This window comes from Giraffa tippelskirchi, chromosome 2, assembly GCF_054371585.1.
Source record: "Giraffa tippelskirchi isolate mGirTip1 chromosome 2, T2T-mGirTip1v1.2.pri, whole genome shotgun sequence".
Taxonomy (NCBI): Eukaryota; Metazoa; Chordata; class Mammalia; order Artiodactyla; family Giraffidae; genus Giraffa; species Giraffa tippelskirchi.
Window position 1 is genome coordinate 95673416 of NC_137276.1, and position 18572 is coordinate 95691987.

Sequence of the window (18572 nt, forward strand, 5' to 3'; positions counted from 1 at the left end):
TGCGGTCCGCGCGGCCGGCTTTGCGCTCTCACCCCTTCCCGAGACGCCTCCGTAAGAACCAGCTGACAGCGGGCGCTGGCTGGACGCTGGAGCGAACCGGGTGGGCAAAACCAGACCTTGCCTGCTCTGAAGCCACGGGGCAGGTAAATCCGATCATGGCATTGTCTCCTTGAAACTCTGTAAAGCTTCTGATTACTCCTAGACAGATCAAAACTCGTTAGGATGGGCATGAGGCCCCATGTATGATGTTGCCCCGGTCTCCCCTGGCTTCCTTTAGATAGATCCTCAAATGATTTTTGAAGTCCTTCACCCTAGGGCCTTTGCAGATGCTCTTCCCTTTGCCTGGACGCTCCTCCCGTGCTCCCTTAGTTAACCTCCATTGCGATTGAGATTGTTCTTCAAATGTCATTTCTTGAGAAAAACTATCCTAAGACTTGCAACACCTGGAATTCTCCTCAGTTCTGTTCAAGTTGTGCAAGTATTCGTGTAATCTTTGTTGAATGTACAGCATTAATAGGGTTTCCCTGGTGGTTCGGCGGTAAAGAATCCGCCAGCAATGAGGGAGACCTGGGTTGGGAAGATCCCCTGGAGGAAGCACCACAACCCACTCCAGTATTCTTTCCTGGACAATCCCATGGACAGAGGAGCCTGGCGGGCTACAGTCCATGGGGTCGCAAAGAGTCGCACACGACTGAAGCGACTGAGCACGGCTCCCTCGCAGCTTGATAGTAGGCTGAGGTCTGTGAAGTCAAGGACCATGGCCGCTTGGTTCTCACTGTAGCAGCTCCCACGTCTGCAGAGTGCAGGCCCTACTATGCTCTGATAAGTGTTGCTGAATGAATGAAGAGTAGGCCTGAGTAATGTTTCAGGTGGCCTTGATTTTCGTTAAGGAAGAGACAGCAAACACTGCAGAGGAGTGGGCCATCTGAAAAGAGCAGTGAGTGGTCCCTGTGGAAAATGGATTCAGCAGCAAAACAAACATGTGAAAGGGTTCTCTGGGGGCTCTGAAGATTTGAGGGCAAAGGTACATGCAGGTCCCAGTGTATAGTTTCTTCCCTCAGCTTGGTGTTAATGTAAAGAAGGATTATTTCACCTCTGGGATTGGTAGTGAGGATGCTGAGCAAGTATGTGAGAGAACAGCAGTTGAGAAACAATAAAGAACAATCTAGTGATTAGGTTAACTAGTCTGTGAAGTAATGGACTGAATTCCTAAGGAAATTATGTTACAGGGATTCTGTTTAGAGAGCACTGATTTCTTGTTTGCTACCCTGTATTGAAAGCTCCCTGGAAACAAAGACTTTTCATATTTGCATTTTCTTCTGCACCGGTGTCTTGAATAGAGACTTTTCAATAAATGATGATTGAAAGAATGAACCAGGGAAATAGGGGAGAAGGCAAAAGGCCCCAGAGTGGAAATTTCCAGAAATAGATGAAGACGTGTCCCTAATTCCTTTTTCTTGTCCTTAGTTCTTCTGAGAAACACTTGTGAATTGTTGGGTTAGGGCCAGGAAACCCTGGTTGGGCAGCAGCTCAAAAATATTGTTTAATGAAGGATCATATTTTCTTGTAAAACTTTGGGAATCAGAATATCTTTTACAAGACCAATAAGGTATAATTTATTGAATGCTTGCTTTGTGCCTTGTATATTATTGCCTGTAGTTCTCACAACAGTCCAGTAGTTATTCCCATTTTACAGAGACTCAAAGCCCTAACAAGTTGCAGGGCCAGCACATGAAGCTAGCCTGTAGAATTTAAAAAGGTCATTTTATCAGAGTCTGCTATTAGAAAAGTATTGTGCATGAATATACGTCCTGTCTTAGGGGTCTACGGAGCCCCTCTGCCTAAGGGCCCCAGAAAGCAGAGGGGTTCAGCCCATTCATGAAGTGCATTCAAGTCTGTCCCCTGAATAGGTGAGGCAGTCTGATTTCACCGCTGGCTTATTCTGTGCCAATGTTTCCTTCATGGGTATAGTTTCTGGGATATCTGGAATTAAGGAACATACCAGTTTAGGCTGTATTTTCTACCTACTTATTCCCTGGGCCCAGCACACTGGAGGTAGGCATGGTCACTTGTTATCAAAGAGATTGTTATGAAAAGAAAATGTGAACAAAACACCATGAAAGGTATTGACCTGAATGTGAAACATACTCATCTGGTGATCCTGCTTTTGACTATATTTCCACTGTCAGATTGCTTTCTTGTTTCTCGAGACGTGCCTGGGTGTTGCTTGCTCTAACCTCTCAAACTACCTCTCACCAGCCCACCCATAGACATCAGTGATTTATTTTAAGAGAGCACCTAAAACTGCTTTCATTCACAATAGTCCATGTTTTCATTGGGCCTCCTTTGGAAAAGGGAATTGTTAATGAATTAATGGATTTTCTGAAATTACTTCTTAAACAGCAAGAATGGACATCAAAATTAAAGGGAAAAGTTACATAACCTGATACCTACAGGTTTAAAACTTTCCATGTGCCCTTCCAGTATTGGTCCAGCATGACTATTGGCTATGTGTTAATGGAAGCTGCACCAGAGACTTTCAAATGAGCCCAGAGCCCAGGATTCTGGACTCAGAGGATTGTGTGTCAGCACCAGTGCCAATAAGCACTCTCCTGCTGCCAGCCAGGCTGCTGTTGCTTGGGCCTCTCTCCTTTAGCACAAAGAGCCTCTGGCTCTACCTACCCAAAACACGGAAAGTGGAGAAGGATCAAACCAAGATGAATTTATAAACTTCAAACCAGAAAAATTTGACAGTTTTAGGAGAAAATAGATTTTGGTCTGAGTCATCTGGAGAGTGGGGTTTGTAGATTCACCCTTACTTAGACCAAAGAACCAAAGGAAGGCACTTTTAAAGTGTCTAAGGAGCATTCTGAGGCTTGTGTTTCAATTGGTTAAGACAAAAATCTGCATCTAGTTTACTTTGAGAAATTTTAAAAATACAGGAAAGTACAGAGAAAAATGCTCATATTCCCACCACCAGAATTGACCATTCTTAAATATTGGCTCAATAAAAAATCCCAATGAAACTGTGCAACTCAGGTTGGATCTTGAACCCATGGCTTTTTAATTTAGATCACACACTGGGTCTCAGGACGTAATGAAGCTAAGGTTCTTGATGCAGAAAGAATTAAGTGAGAGGCAAAGTGATAGATAAGAAGTGATTCTATCTGGACAGAAACACTCCACAGACAGAGTGTGGGCCATCTCAGAAGACGAGAATCTCTGAAATATGGTGTCATTAATTTTTATTATCTGGGTACTTTCTTTTTTTTCTTTTTTTTTTTTTATCTGGGTACTTTCATAGGCTAATGAGTGGGAGGATTATTTCAAGTATTTCAGGGAAGGAGTGAAGATTTCCAGGAATTGGGCACTGCCTACTTTTTGGCATTTTATGATTACCTTGGAATTCATGGTGCTGTTGAGTGTGTCACGTAGCTAGTCAATAGAATCAGTGTATAATGAGGCTTAAGGTCTATTGGAAGTCGAATCTTCCACCATCTTGGAGCTAGTTGATCCTAGCCAGTTTTTATCATGTCCTATGGCTATGTCATTTTTTAAAGGTTGTGCCCTTCCCCCTTCCCTCCTGTTTCACCAGTAGAAGGAAATATTGAAGATAAATTGGTATTTGACTTTCAACCCTAATACCTTTATTTTCTTTTCCTCCCCAAAGGCCAACATTTTCATGAATTTGCTATGGTTGCTTCCAACTCCACCTTCTATAGTTATATATAGAAATTATATTTGTTGTCGTCATTCAGCTGCTGAATCATGTTCAACTCTCTGCAACCCCATAGACTGTAGCGTGCCAGGCTTCTCCTGAATCCGTTTTCCTCACATGGGGACTTGAATCTACATGTTGGGACTCAATCCCAGCCAAAATGTAGTTTGGAAGCTGAACCCATGAAAGCAGGACTTGAGGCCATCCAAAGCCCAGTTTGGGACTCTAACCCATGATGCCAGAACTCAAACCCAGCCAAAACCCAGTTTGGGACCCTAACCCACATGACGGGGACTCAAACAGCACCAAAACCCAACTTGGGATTTGAACCCATGATCTTTTAATTAGAATCACTCACCTGGTGCCTGGACTTCCTAAGGCTCAAGTTCTTTGTGTCTCAGTGCAGTAATTCAGCAAGAGGCAAAGTGATAGGCAAGAAGTAGATTTATTAACATATGATGCTTGTAAGTGATGGAAGCGGGCAGGCAAAGGAGCTCTGCCTCAAAGATTGAATGAGCTTCAATTTTATAATGAAAAAAAAGGAGAGGGGAGAAGACCTCCTTCTCCAAGTAGACATAGGTGCAGGTGTAAGGCATACATTGTGAGCTCCTCCTTCACTAGCTCCTCCTTTTTATTACGCAGAGAAGTGTCTGATCCTATGAGGTCAAACTAGGATTATCAAATTACTAGAAGAGTGGTGACATTCTTCTTCCATCTAATGGCCTGGGGCATATCTTGTGGTTTGTTTATGGTTTTATAGTTCAGTTCAGTCGCTCAGTCCTGCCGACACTTTGCGACCCCATGGACTCCAGCACGCCAGGCCTCCCTGTCCATCAATAACTCCCAGAGTTCACTCAAACTCATGTCCATTGAGTTGGTGATGCCATCCAACCATCTCATCCTCTGACGTCCCCTTTTCCTCCTGCCTTCGATCTTTCCCAGCCTCAGGGTCTTTTCAAATGAGTCACTTCTTCACATCAGGTGGCCAAAGTATTGGAGTTTCAGCTTCAGCATCAGTCCTTCCAATGAATATTCAATACTGATTTCCTTTAGGATGGACTGGTTAGATCTCCTTGCAGTCCAAGGGACTCTCAAGAGTTTTCTCCAACACCAAACTTCAAAAGCATCAATTCTTCGACACTCAGCTTTCTTTATAGTCCAACTCTCACATCCATACATGACTACTGGAAAAACCATACCTTTGACAAGACGGACCTTTCTCGGCAAGGTAATGTCTCTGCTTTTTAATATGGTGTCTAGTTGGTCATAACTTTTCTTCCAAGGAGCAAGCATCATTTAATTTCATGGCTGCAATCACCATCTGCAGTGATTTTAGAGCCCCCTAAAATAAAGTCTGCCACTGTTTTCACTGTTTCCCCATGTATTTGCCATGAAGTGATGGGACCAGATGCCATGATCTTAGTTTTCTGAACGTTGAGTTTTAAGCCAATTTTTTCACTTTCCTCTTTCACTTTCATCAAGAGGTTCTTGAGTTCTTCTTCACTTTCTGCCATAAGGGTGGTGTCATCTGCATATCTGAGGCTATTGATATTTCTCTCGGCAATCTTGATTCCAGCTTGTGCTTCATCCAGTCCAGCGTTTCACATGATGTACTCTGCATATAAGTTAAATAAGCAGGGTGACAATATACAGTCTTGACGTACTCCTTTTCCTATTTGGAACCAGTCTGTTGTTCCATGTCCAGTTCTAACTGTTGCTTCCTGACCTGCATACAGGTTTCTCAAGAGACAGGTCAAATGGTCTGGTATTCCCATCTCTTTCAGAATTTTCCACAGTTTATTGTGATCCACACAGTCAAAGGCTTTGGCATAGTCAGTAAAGCAGAAATAGATATTTTTCTGGAACTCTCTTGCTTTTTCGATGATCCAGTGGATGTTGGCAATTTGATCTCTGGTTCCTCTGCTTTTTCTAAAACAAGCTTGAACATCTGGAAGTTCACACTTCACGTATTGCTGAAGCCTGGCTTTGAGAATTTTGAGCATTATTTTACTAGCGTGTGAGATGAGTGCAATTGTGCGGTAGTTTGAGCATTCTTTGGCATTGCCTTTCTTTGGGATTGGGATGAAAACTGACCTTTTCCAGTCCTGTGGCCACTGCTGAGTTTTCCAAATTTGCTGGCATACTGAGTGCAGCACTTTCACAGCATCATCTTTTAGGATTTGAAATAGCTCAACTGGAATTTCATCACCTCCACTAGCTTTGCTCGTAGTGATGCTTTCTAAGGCCCACTTGACTTCACATTCCAGGATGTCTGGCTCTAGGTGAGTGATCACACCATCACGATTATCTGGGCCATGAAGATCTTTTTTGTACAGTTCTTCTGTGTATTCTTGCCACCTCTTCTTAATATCTTCTGCTTCTGTTAGGTCCATACCATTTCTGTCCTTATTGTGCCCATTTTGCGTGAAATGTTCCCTTGGTATCTCTAATTTTCTTGAAGAGATCTCTAGTCTTTCCCATTCTGTTGTTTTCCTCTATTTCTTTGCATTGATCACTGAGGAAGGCTTTCTTATCTCTCCTTGCTATTCTTTGGAACTCTGCATTCTAATGGTATTTTTCCTTTTTTCCTTTGCCTTTCAGTTCTCTTCATAGCTGTTTGTAAGGCCTCCTCAGACAGCCATTTTGCTTTTTTGCATTTCTTTTTCTTGGGGATGGTCTTGATCCCTGTGTCCTGTACAATGTCACCAACCTCAATCCATAGTTCTTCAGGCACTCTGTCTACCAGATCTAATCCCTTGAATCTATTTGTCACTTCAACTCTATAATTGTAAGGGATTTAATTTAGATTATACCTGAATGGTCTAGTGGTTTTCCCTACTTTCTTCAATTTTGAGTCTGAATCTGGCAATAAGGAATTCATGGTCTGAGCCACAGTTGACTCCCAGTTTTGTTTTTGCTGACTATATAGAGCTTCTCTATCTTTGGCTACAAAGAATATAATTAATCTGATTTTGTTATTGACCATCTAGTGATGTCCATGTGTAGAGTTTTGTCTTGTGTTGTTGGAAGAGGGTGTTCACTAATGACCAGTGACTTCTCTTGGCAAAACTCTGTTAGCCTTTGCTCTGCTTCATTCTGTACTCCAAGGCCAAATTTGCCTGTTACTCCAGGTGTTTCTTGATTTCCTACTTTTACATTCCAGTCCCCTATAATGAAAAGGACATCTTTTTTGGGTGTTAGTTCTAGAAGGTCTTGTAGGTCTTCATAGAACCATTCAACTTCAGCTTCTTCAGCATTACTGGTTGGGGCATAGACTTGGATTACTGTGATATTAAATGATTTGGCTTAGAAACAAAGAGAGATCATTCTGTTGTTTTTGAGATTGCATCCAAGTACTGCTTTTCGGGGTCTTTTGTTGACTATGATGGCTACTCCATTTCTTCTAAGGGATTCTTGCTCCCAGTAGTAGATATAATGGTCATCTGAGTTAAATTCACCCATTCCAGTCCATTTTAGTTCGCTGATTCCTAAAATGTCGATGTTCACTCTTGCCATCTCCTGTTTGACCACAACCTATTTGGCTTGATTCATGGACCTAACATTCCAGGTTCCTATGGAATATTGCTCTTTACAGCATTGGACTTTGCTTCTATAACCAGTCTCATCCACAACTGGGTATTGTTTTTGCTTTGGCCCTGTCTCTTCATTCTTTCTGGAGTTATCTCTCCACTGATCTCCAGTAGCATATTGGGCACCTCCCGACCTGGGGAGTTCATCTTTAACTGTCCTACCTTTTTGCCTTTTCATACTGTTCATGGGGTTCTCAAAGCAAGAATACTGAAGTGGTTTTATAGTTGAGTGAGTCAAATTGCCAACATCTATTGGATCATAGAAAAAGAAAGGGAATTTCAGAAAAACATTTGCTTCATTAACTACTCTAAAGCCTTTGACTGTGTGGATCACAGCAAACTGTGGAAAATTCTTAGAAGAGATGGGAATAGCAGACCACCTTACCTGCCTCCTGAGAAACCTGTATGCAGGTCAAGAAGCAATGGTTAGAACAGGACATGGAACAATGGACTGGTTCAAAAGCAGGAAAGGAGTACATCAAGGCTGTATATTGTCACCATGATTATTTAACTTACATGCAGAGTACATCATGTGAAATGCAGGGCTGGATGAATCACAAGCTGCAATCAGATTGCCTGGAGAAATAACAACAACCTCAGATATGCAGATGATACCACTCTGATGGCAGATAGCAAAGAGGAAGTAAAGAGCCTCTTGAAAGAGAGAGTGAAAAATCTGGCTTGAAACTCAACATTCATAAAACTAAGATCATGGCATCCAGTCCAATCACTTCATGGCAAATATATGGGGGAAAAGTGGAAACGGTAGCAAATTTTATTTACTTGTGTTCCAAAATCACTGCGGAAGGTGACTGCAGCCATGAAATTAAAAGACGCTTGCTCCTTGGAAGGAAAGCTATGACAAACCTTAGACAGTGTATTAAAAAGCAGAGGTGTCACTTTGCTTACAAAGGTAGATATAGTCAAAGGTATGGTTTTTCCAGTAGTCATGTATGGATGTGAGAATTGGACGATAAACAAGGCTGAGCACCGAAGAATTGATGCTTCAGATTGTGCTGGAGAAGCCTCTAGAGAGTTCCTTGGACTGCAAGGAGATCAAACCAGTCAATCGTAAAGGAAATCAATCCTGCATATTCATTGGAGGGAGTGATGCTAAAGCTGAAGCTCCAGTATTTTGGCCGTCTGATGCAAAGAGCTGACTCATTGGAGAAGACCCTGATGCTAGGAAGAATTGAGGGCAAGAGAAGGGGATGACAGAGGATGAGATGGTTGAATGTCATCACCAACTAAATGGACATGAGTCTGAGCAAACTCAGGGAGATAGTGAAGGACAGGGAAGCAGAAAGGACTGCCCGCTGTGGTCCATGGGGTGGGAAAGAGTCCAGCTGAGGCAGAGAGTGCAGGCCAGGCTAGGGCTGAGTGGGGTCCATACAACTTAATTTGATAACAATATCAGCATCATCATTACATTTATTCTGTATTTATTGACAGTCTGTTATATGGTAGGTCACCATGTGAGGGGATATAGCAATGAGAAGCACTGATGGCTTTTCCTCACTCATGAAGTTTACGTTCTAGAGGAGAAGGCAGTCACAAAAATGAGCAAATGGTCTGAGGTAGATTTCCTCCAAGATGTCTCCAGAAAACCCTTACTCCTTAATGTTCACAACCTTCTATTGTGCTCACCCACGTTTCAGCAAGTTTGGTTTGTGCAATCAGTAGCATACAGCAGAAGTGATGCTATGTCACATCCAAGATCAGGTTATGAAAAAGACATCAACTTCTGTCTTAGGTGCTCACTCATTCTCTTCATCACTTCCTCTGTGGGAAGCCGTCATGTATGTGGACACTCAAGCAGCCTGTGGAGAGGCCCACTTAACAAGGAACAAACTGAGGCCAGCCGACAACCACATTAGTGAGTTTGGAAATGGATCCTTCAGTCCACTTGAACCTTGAGATGACTGTAGTCCTGGCCAATGTGTTGACTCCACCTTCATCTCATGAAAGATTCTGTCCAGACCTTCCAGTTAGGCTATTCCTTTATTCCTGACCCACAGAAAGTTTGAGATAAAGGTTTGCTTTAAGCTGCTATGAATAGGGGTAATTTGTTATGCATCAATAGGTAACTAATAAACAGATGAAATAATTGCAAGTTGGAATAAGCACATACACTAATCTCATGGTAGAGTAGATGCCCGTTGTGAGAAGTGGTATGGTCAACTGATTAATGAAGTGGTTAATGGAGCCTGAATGCTGGTTTCAGATCCTGGATCTGCCATATACTATAACAGCAGTGTGACTTTCAGTTCAGTTCAGTTCAGTCGCTCAGTCGTGTCCGACTCTTTGCGACCCCATGAACTGTAGCATGCTAGGCCTTTCTGTCCATCACCAACTCCCAGAGTCTACCCAAACCCATGGCCATCAAGTCGGTGATGCCATCCAACCATCTCATCCTCTGTCGTCCCCTTCTCCTCCTGCCCACAATCCTACCCAGCATCAGGGTCTTTTCCAGTGAGTCAGCTCTTCACATGAGGTGGCCAAAGTATTGGAGTTTTAGCTTCAACATCAGTCCTTCCAATGAACACCCAGGATTGATCTCCTTTAGGATGGATTGATTGGATCTTCTTGCAGTCCAAGGGACTCTCAAGAGTCTTCTCCAACACCACAGTTCAAAAGCATCAATTCTGCGGTGCTCAGCTTTCTTCACCATCCAACTCTCACATCCATACATGACCACTGGAAAAACCATAGCCTTGACTAGACGGACCTTTGTTGGCAAAGTAATGTCTCCGCTTTTAAATATGCTATCTAGGTTGGCCATAACCTTCCTTCCAAGGAGTAAGCGTCTTTTAATTTCATGGCTGCAGTCACCATCAGCAGTGATTTTGGAGCCCAAAACAATAAAGTCTGACACTTTCCACTGTTTCCCATCTATTTGCCATGAAGTGATGGGACCAGATGCCATGATCTTAGTTTTCTGAACGTTGAGCTTTAAGCCAACTTTTTTACTCTCCTCTTTCACTTTCATCAAGAGGCTCTTTAGGTCTTCTTCACTTTCTGCCATAAGGGTGGTGTCATCTGCATATCTGAGGTTATTGATATTTCTCCCGGCAATCTTGATTCCAGCTTGTGTTTCTTCCAGCCCAGCGTTTCTCATGATGTACTCTGCATAGAAGTTAAATAAGCAGGGTGACAATATACAGCCTTGACGTACTCCTTTTCCTATTTGGAACCAGTCTGTTGTTCCATGTCCAGTTCTAACTGTTGCTTCCTGACCTGCATACAGATTTCTCAAGAGACAGGTCAAATGGTCTGGCATTCCCATCTCTTTCAGAATTTTCCACAGTTTATTGTGATCCACACAGTCAAAGGCTTTGGCATAGTCAATAAAGCAGAAATAGATGTTTTTCTGGTACTCTCTTGCTTTTTCGATGATCCAGCGGATGTTGGCAATTTGATCTCTGGTTCCTCTGCCTTTTCTAAAACCAGCTTGAACATCTGGAAGTTCACGGTTTACGTATTGCTGAAGCCTGGCTTGGAGAATTTTGAGCATTACTTTACTAGCATGTGAGATGAGTGCAATTGTGCGGTAGTTTGAGCATTCTTTGGCATTGCCTTTCTTTGGTATTGGACTGAAAACTGACCTTTTCCAGTCCTGTGGCCACTGCTGAGTTTTCCAAATTTGCTGGCATATCGAGTGCAGCACTTTTCACAGCATCACCTTTTAGGATTTGAAATAGCTCAACTGGAATTCCATCACCTCCACTAGCTTTGTTCATAGTGATGCTTTCTAAGGCCCACTTGACTTCACATTCCAGGATGTCTGACTCTAGGTGAGTGATCACACCATCGTGATTATCTGGGTTGTGAAGATCTTTTTTGTACAGTTCTTCTGTGTATTCTTGCCACCTCTTCTTAATATCTTCTGCTTCTGTTAGGTCCATACCGTTTCTGTCCTTTACCGAGCCTATCTTTGCATGAAATGTTCCTTTGATATCTCTAATTTTCTTGAAGAGCAAGTCATTTTTATAAACTTCTACTTTTGAATTTGGTCATTTGTAAACATAATAACAGTATTTACATTAAAGTTGTAAAGAGTCAACAGGTTAAAAAATGAAGATGCTTAGCCCAGAGCCTGACACGTTTTAAGGGCTCAATTCATACAACTATTGTTCTTCTATATGGATTCTTGAGCATTTGTTATTAATATATTTGCCTGAGCTGTTTGCTTATTGTCTTTCATACTGGAAAATGGCTACTGAAGGAGAATGCTGCTGAATAAATCTGACTCAAATGTAACAAGATAATTCAGCACTGTATTGAGCACCTACGTGCCAGGGACTAAGCTAGGTTCTGGAAAAAGTTTAGTAAGGTATGATCTGTGTCCCCAGGATTTCAAATTCTCATGGGGAAGTGCAGAGCAAACATATTAGTGTAGTAAAGGATTCTAAGTCTGAAAGACTTGTAAGTCAAAGAATCTTCAAGAACTCATCACCAAATGCCACTCATATTTGGTATACTCCTTGTGGGGAGCCACCTGATAGTTCTATACCCAGGAGAGAATTTGACAGTCAGTTTCGAAGTTTAGAAAATAGATCTAATTGCTGATATAGGCTGTAAATTCTACTGGGAAGTCAAAGCACAGAGGAAAGCAGTAAGATGAAATGAAAACAGGCTTTGGATCTCAGCTTAAATGTCACTTCTTCAGAGAGGTCTCCTGCACATAACCCTATTCTCCTCCTGCATAGCACGTATTATAATAGCATGCTTATTTGTATTTGTTCCGTATTTCTCTTCCCAACTATACTGTAAGCTCCATGTGGGAAGGAACTGCATTTGGTTTACTCACCACCATATATATAACAGTATCAAGTTGAATCTGGGATACATAAAAGTTCCATAATATGTTTCTGCAAATGAACAAATGTTAAATGAGTGTTCAAGCCATTTGAGTCCGGGTGGGTAGATGAGGTCCATAGAAGACTCTTGAGACCAGCGCAGCAGGACACTGAGCTAAAGACTGAACTTGTGTGCAGAGTCCTTTCCTTTGCTAGCAAACAGAAGAGCTAGAAAGGCCTTTGGGCTCATAAGAAGGAATTTGTTTGAGCACATGTTATAGAGCTTCCTTCCCTCTACTTGCTACATACAAAATACAGGAGCGAATAGAGAGAGGTTATATTGTTAGTAATTAGAAACTAATCAGTCTTTTTGTGCTTTGAAAATTATGAAGGATACTGGTGATCCTCCATCTAGTGTCCATTTTCCTCTCGATCGTTATAGGACTCCAGTTTTACCCAAGTAGCCATGCTTCCACCTTACAACCCATGTGACTCAAGGAGCACCCATGCCACTGCTAATTCCAATTATGCTAACTCCTTCTCCCTTCTGGAACTCAGGTTTAAATCATCTGTACGTTTGCCAGGCAGTTACTGATTGGAGGCAGAGTGTGTGCCTAAGTGACCTAATTGGCTCAAAAAATCAGAAGTAAAGATTTCAGATGGAAAAGGAAGCATGTGGTCCTGATTGCTCCTGGTAGACATCTGGAGCAGCACTTTCATTTGAATTTGAAACTTACTATGTTTACAGCAGAACAGAGGGAAAACTCTTCCTTGATAATTTGATAAACTTGATAGCCTTTACTTTCCAATAACTTGTCCTTGATAGCTTGTTGAACCACTGAATCAACCTAGTCCAAAGTCTGTGTTGCCTCTGGATGACCGTTATATGAGATTATCAATTTTCTTATTGCTTAAGAAGACAGTTTCATTCAGTGTTCTATTCTATTTATAGCTCAAATAATCCTAATTGACCAATGATATTTGGCCTCCTACCTATAATTAAGCAGCAACACTCAGAAAAGTGGGTAAGTCCTCATAATACCCTGGAAAAGTCAAGAAGTGAGATTCTTTGTGTTCCAAGTGTTGAAGATGAAAATCTGCCAACCATTGCTAGTGTAAGTAGCTGAGTATGGAATGGGCAGGGGGTGGTGGTGAGGTGAGGACATGTTTCCATGGGCAGACAGACAGCGATCAAACTCACAGTGGCCCCAGCTGCCTGGAAGAAGGCTGAGTATGGGCCTGAAAGTTGAACCCTAAGAGCTGTGATCCTGAGACCTCCTTGTGACAGACATCGTGACGGATGCCCTCCATAGGAGATCCCTGTTGGCCATTGTGGGACCTATTACTCTACAGACCTGCATCATTTGACCAACTGGAAGGTACAGGTTGTCAACAGTGACATCGTGTGGCTACAAGGTGCAATGACAATGGCTGCCAGGCCTCCCCTTCAGGTGTATGGCAGCTGGATTTTACCTTGGGAATTTCTGGGTCGCTTAACCTGCCATGAGTATTTGAAAAAGGTGGACAGGGGCCCTATTTGTAGATTCTGAATTTATTAAAGTGATCATTAGAGGATTTAGATAATTTCCTTTCATGGACAAAAAGAAGCAGTATTTGTACACTGTTGAGGGATTTTTGTTTGTTTTTGTTTTTACCTCTGTATCAGGATACAAGAAAGTTAGGCTTGAAAATCCCCAAACAAAAGTCTTTCCACTTTATACTTCTTTTGAAAACTCATCAATGGTTCCCCATCACCTCCAGGACAAAGTCCCAGCTCCTTAGTGCATCTGCTAAGGCCTTCTTCCTCTGACTCTCCAATGACACAACACACTCCTCAGCTTCCTCAGGAAGCCTGTTATATTGGCCAATGCTTTGGAAGTTAGATTTTTAGGGAGAGCGGATATGAGCTGTACCAGAGGAGCCCAGATTTAATTACAGAAAAAAAAAAAGTAAGGTTTACTGAGCACTTGTGAAATAGGCATTATAATAACATGTTTTGTTGGAGTTATTAGCTTAATTTGCACGTGAAGTTTTCCCTAAATACCCATAGGAACAGAGTAAAGGGCCAAAGTATGTGATTAAATAGTTAATCCCACTAGGGGATTGAAGGTAAAGGAAAATTATGGGAGACTCCTGTAAGTCAATGACCACTCAAGAAAGCAGGCTTGCTTAGCAACAAAGCCAGGTAACAGAAGCATGAGACATGTCCCAAAACAATAAAATGATGGTGGCATGAGACATGCATCCTGCCCAGTGAGATCAGTAAATTAACGATTACTAGGACACATTCCTCTGCACACACTAAAAACAAAAATATAAGTGAAAGATAGCATTATACTGAAAGCTGAGATGATTTACCACATTTTAGAATATATTACTGCTTTTTTTCTCATTTCCATTGAGCCATGACAGTCCCAGTTCGTCCATGTAGGGACAGAATAACTCCCAGCCTGATGTGGAGGAGGAACTGATGATGGAAGCCTGATGTCTACTCAAGAATGAGGAAAAAGGTGTCATTGTCCCCCTCCCCACTTTTCCTTTGATTATAAAACTGTAGCCCTGTTAAGCTCTCTGAGCAGCACTCCCTTGCCCATCTTGCTTGTAATAAATCGCTTCTTGTCTATCACTTTGCCTCTGGCTGACTTCTTTCTGCTGCTGCTGCTGCTAAGTCGCTTCAGTCGTGTCCGACCCTGTGCGACCCCATAGACGGCAGCCTACCAGGCTCCTCCGTCCATGGGATTTTCCAGGCAAGAGTACTGGAGTGGGGTGCCATTGCCTTCTCCGCTTCTTTCTGCACTAAGACATAAACAACCTTAGACCATCCCCTCCCAGCCCACCCTCCTCTGCCTTTGAACACATTTCTGTGGTTTCAATGTCTTTCCTATCTGTTTTGTGGGGGCACTCACCATTCTTCTTATGCATCTCTCTAGGTTTGTAGTGATAGTTCCCTACCTTGGCTTGGCTGCACACTGGAATCACCTGGGGGAGCTTTAGCAAACTATTGACACATGGGCCTGATTCTGATATACTTGGCCAGGGGTCTGAGCATCCGTTTTAAATTTCCCCAGGTGATTCTTGTGGGCAGCCAGGGTCGAGATCCACTGGAGGAGGAAGAGTTCAGTGACCCAGGTAACCCTCCCTTTCTTGCCCTTCTGTGCCCTGCACACCTTTCTCTAATGAGGCACCGTACTGCACGGTTAATGGCAGGGTGTATACCTAGCTCCCTAACTACACTTTGAACATCTCCAGTCAGCCACTTTTACATTTCTGGAGCTCGGTGTCTGGCCTGACACTTCGTCGAGATTTGGCAAATGCTTAACGGGAGGATAAAATGTCATCAACACACTTATTTGGGTCCTCCAAGTGCCAGGCACTGCACCGCTCAGCCAGGATCCAGGGAGCGAGAGAGATGGAAGTGCGCAGGCGCTGAGCCCTTCCCCCGCCCCCGCACACTGCAGTCTACACTAATTGTGAGCCCCGCCCCCAGTCGCGGAGCCAACCAGAGGGCGCGAGGCAGGACCAGCCTCCCCGGGCGGTCAGAGAAAATCGCTCGGGGGTTCCAGCCAGCGCAGAGGCAGATTCCTCGATGAGCTCTTGCTCGATTGGCCGACCTCCCACGGTGGGGTAACGGTCGCAGAGGCGGGGCCGGAGGCGGCTGAGCCGGCTGGGTAGACCGCGCTGCGGGAGGTAGGCGGCGGCTGAGGAAGGTGAGCGTCGTTCTAGGTTTACGGAGGGTCGGCCGGAGCCCCCGCCTGAGGAACCCCGGGAACTGACCTCACCTGCGCCCTGAGAGTGGTCAGACTGACCCTTACTGGAGTCCGCAGAGACGAGTCGTCTTGGGACTGATTCGCGCCAATTAAAATCCCAGTATAAAGGCCGAGGGGAGGACGGTAGCCAGGTTCGAGTCTGGCTTCCCACCCTTTGTGGTCTTTGACTCCCCTTGTAACGACTGAGCGCCTCAGTTTCTTTATTTGTGGAACACAGCTGGTGATTCTTACCTTACATGGTGACTGAGAAGGTTACATGAGGCAGTGAGTGTGAAGCTTGGAGTAATTTTCGCGTCCTGGATTCTGGCTAAGTAGGTAAATTACTCCATCCCCAAGAGTCCACCAGGACCGACCCACTCCACTCCAGTGTCAAGGTGCCCGAGGAGGTCGCTTGGCTAGTGAAGGATAGGAATAGAAGGTGGGGGATACGTGAAGGTGTAGGTAGATGATTACCTCTTTCTCCGGTTTATTAGGCCCATTTCAGAGTGCGGGGCTCTTTATGCAGAGTCTAATTTGATTTTTATTAAGATCAATGAGTTGGAAATAATTGCAAGGCTAAGAGACTTGTAACAGGCAGGCCAAACAGAAGTGTTTTTGTACCACTTTATTTTCTAACCATAAGGTTAAACACTGTGCACGCATTATCCATGCTGGTTTCAATCCTCTGTATGAGGTTTTTGTTTTTGTTTTTTACTTTTGGTGTTGCCAAACAGACTTGAGCCTTGCCCACCCCACCTTGGGGAGGAGGTGGCTGACAAGGGAATGCCGCAGCTTCTGTTTAGAGGTGTGTTCTGACCCTTTATGTAACCTCTCCTGAGGGAGAATGATTTGGTCTAGAGGAGATCCAGTCCTAATTTCCTTTACTTATTTGCGGTAAATTCAGTTCCGACTCTTTGCGACCCCATGGACTGTCCATGGAATTTTCCAGGCCAGAATACTGAACTGGGTAGCCTTTCCCTTCGCCAGGGTATCTTCCCAACCCAGGGATCGAACCCAGGTCTCCCGCATTGCAGGTGGATTCTTTACCAACTGAGCTATCAGGGAAGCCCCTCAGTTCTTCTTAGGAACGTTAAATAGAGACTTTGAAAGCATTTCATGTTCCATTTATTGAAGTAAAGTGAAATATGTACTTTTGAGAAAGCTAATTACGGATTTTGATGTAACTTGAGAAAGAACAGCTACCGCCTATGCTTTATTTCCAGTTTCCCCCCCAAAAGTAGTGAAAAATAAATACATTTTAATGTATGGTTCATGTTGTAGGGGCTTCAGACTTATAAAGGACAAGTTACCAAAGGATTTTGGGTAGACCTGGACAGCGCAAGGAGATACAACTTTGTTTTGCTTCTCTGCATGAGTCTGTCTAGCCGTGTGTAAATTAACTCCTACCCTGCAACTGCTGTTCCTACAGTCTTACTTTAGGTGTGGTATGACACTGATTAAAGCAAGCTGCAGCTTCTGCTTTGGCTTTGGGGAAGCATTGGGTCTCCTCTTCTGATGCAAAGTTCCAGACCTGTGTCTTGTTACAGTTTGTAGTGGAGAGAAGACTGCTGCAAACCATTGACACATTAATTTCACAGCATGGGCCCCTGAAAAGGAGGGCTTGGTCACTGGTGAAATTGTGACCTCTCTGCCTTTGCTTCTTGTATTCAGTGGTTTTTGTCTGTCTGAGGGTACCCCTGACAATAAGAATTATTCTGCCTTTGAAGCCAGAATCAGAATTGATGCTAGACAGTGATAGAGTTGGACACCCAGCTAAATGTTTTAGCACAGCTGGGAGAGGAAAAATAAGTGGAAAGAAGACACCAGTGAAGGCACTGGTCCATTAGCAATTAATTCAGTGATTCCAGCTTCTGTTTAGTGGTTACCACCAGTACCATAGATGCCTGCTCTGGGAATAACACAAGACCTTTCTTACTAGGAGATGAGCATTTTAAGATGTGGATCTTTATCTTTTTGAAACCTAGATGAAGATCCAGTTTCAGACGTGAGACTCTGATCATTTCATTGAGATCAACTTGAATGACAAGGTGAAAAGTGCAAGAGGAATGTGTTATGACTGAGGTATGTCTGATGTGATAGATAACTCTCTGGGAACTGAGAGACCATGGAAAGGATCTACTAATTATGGCATACTGTACATATATTTCCTTTTGACCTCCTCGTAATCCTATCAGGTATTTGAAGCTCTGTAAAGGAAACTGAAGCCCAGAGAGGCTAAGTAACTATTTAAGATAACACAGCTGGTCACGAATTCTAATCACCACCTCTTTCCTGCTGTGTGCCAGGCACTGTTCAGTTAGTCTTTTCTATTTTAACTTTCCTAATCTTCCCAAGAACCTATGAGCTAAGTACTTTTATTATCCTCATTTTATGATAAGGAAATTGAGGCACAGAGATGAGTGGTTTCTTGGTTGCGAGGCAGAAGCTATGATTTAAAACCCCGCTATTCTGGCTATACCAGCCTTCTTTTGGTTAGTATTTCCTTTACTTTTGGTTTTATTGTTATTTAATAAAGTTTTTTTAATTAAATAGTGAGCTTTTATTATGAAATCAAAACAAATGAACACATATACTGAATGTATACTTTAACAAATTAAGAGATGATACCACCTAGGTCAGGGTAGAGAACCATGCTAGCCATGCTAAGACTGGTCTATCCCAATTACAACTACTTCTGTACTCCCATTAGTAGCATTCT

At 43.2% G+C, this 18572-nt stretch overlaps 1 protein-coding gene across 43 annotated transcripts in view; it reads left to right on the forward strand.

Annotated features, from left to right (window-relative positions):
• Positions 1-40: 40 nt before the first annotated feature.
• The window catches only part of CEP70 (centrosomal protein 70), a 119837-nt gene continuing 101305 nt past the window's right edge, over positions 41-18572 (forward strand). For 15 of the 43 annotated variants that reach the window (XM_081574045.1, XM_081574059.1, XM_081574058.1 and 12 more), the window contains exons 1-2: positions 15741-15814; positions 17839-17935. The gene's annotated coding sequence lies outside the window, so the exon portion shown is untranslated. Of the gene's footprint in view, positions 144-15740; positions 16190-17838; positions 17936-18572 lie in introns of those variants that run through there. The other 28 variants (XM_081574060.1, XM_081574070.1, XM_081574051.1 and 25 more) reach the window with 5 other exon arrangements.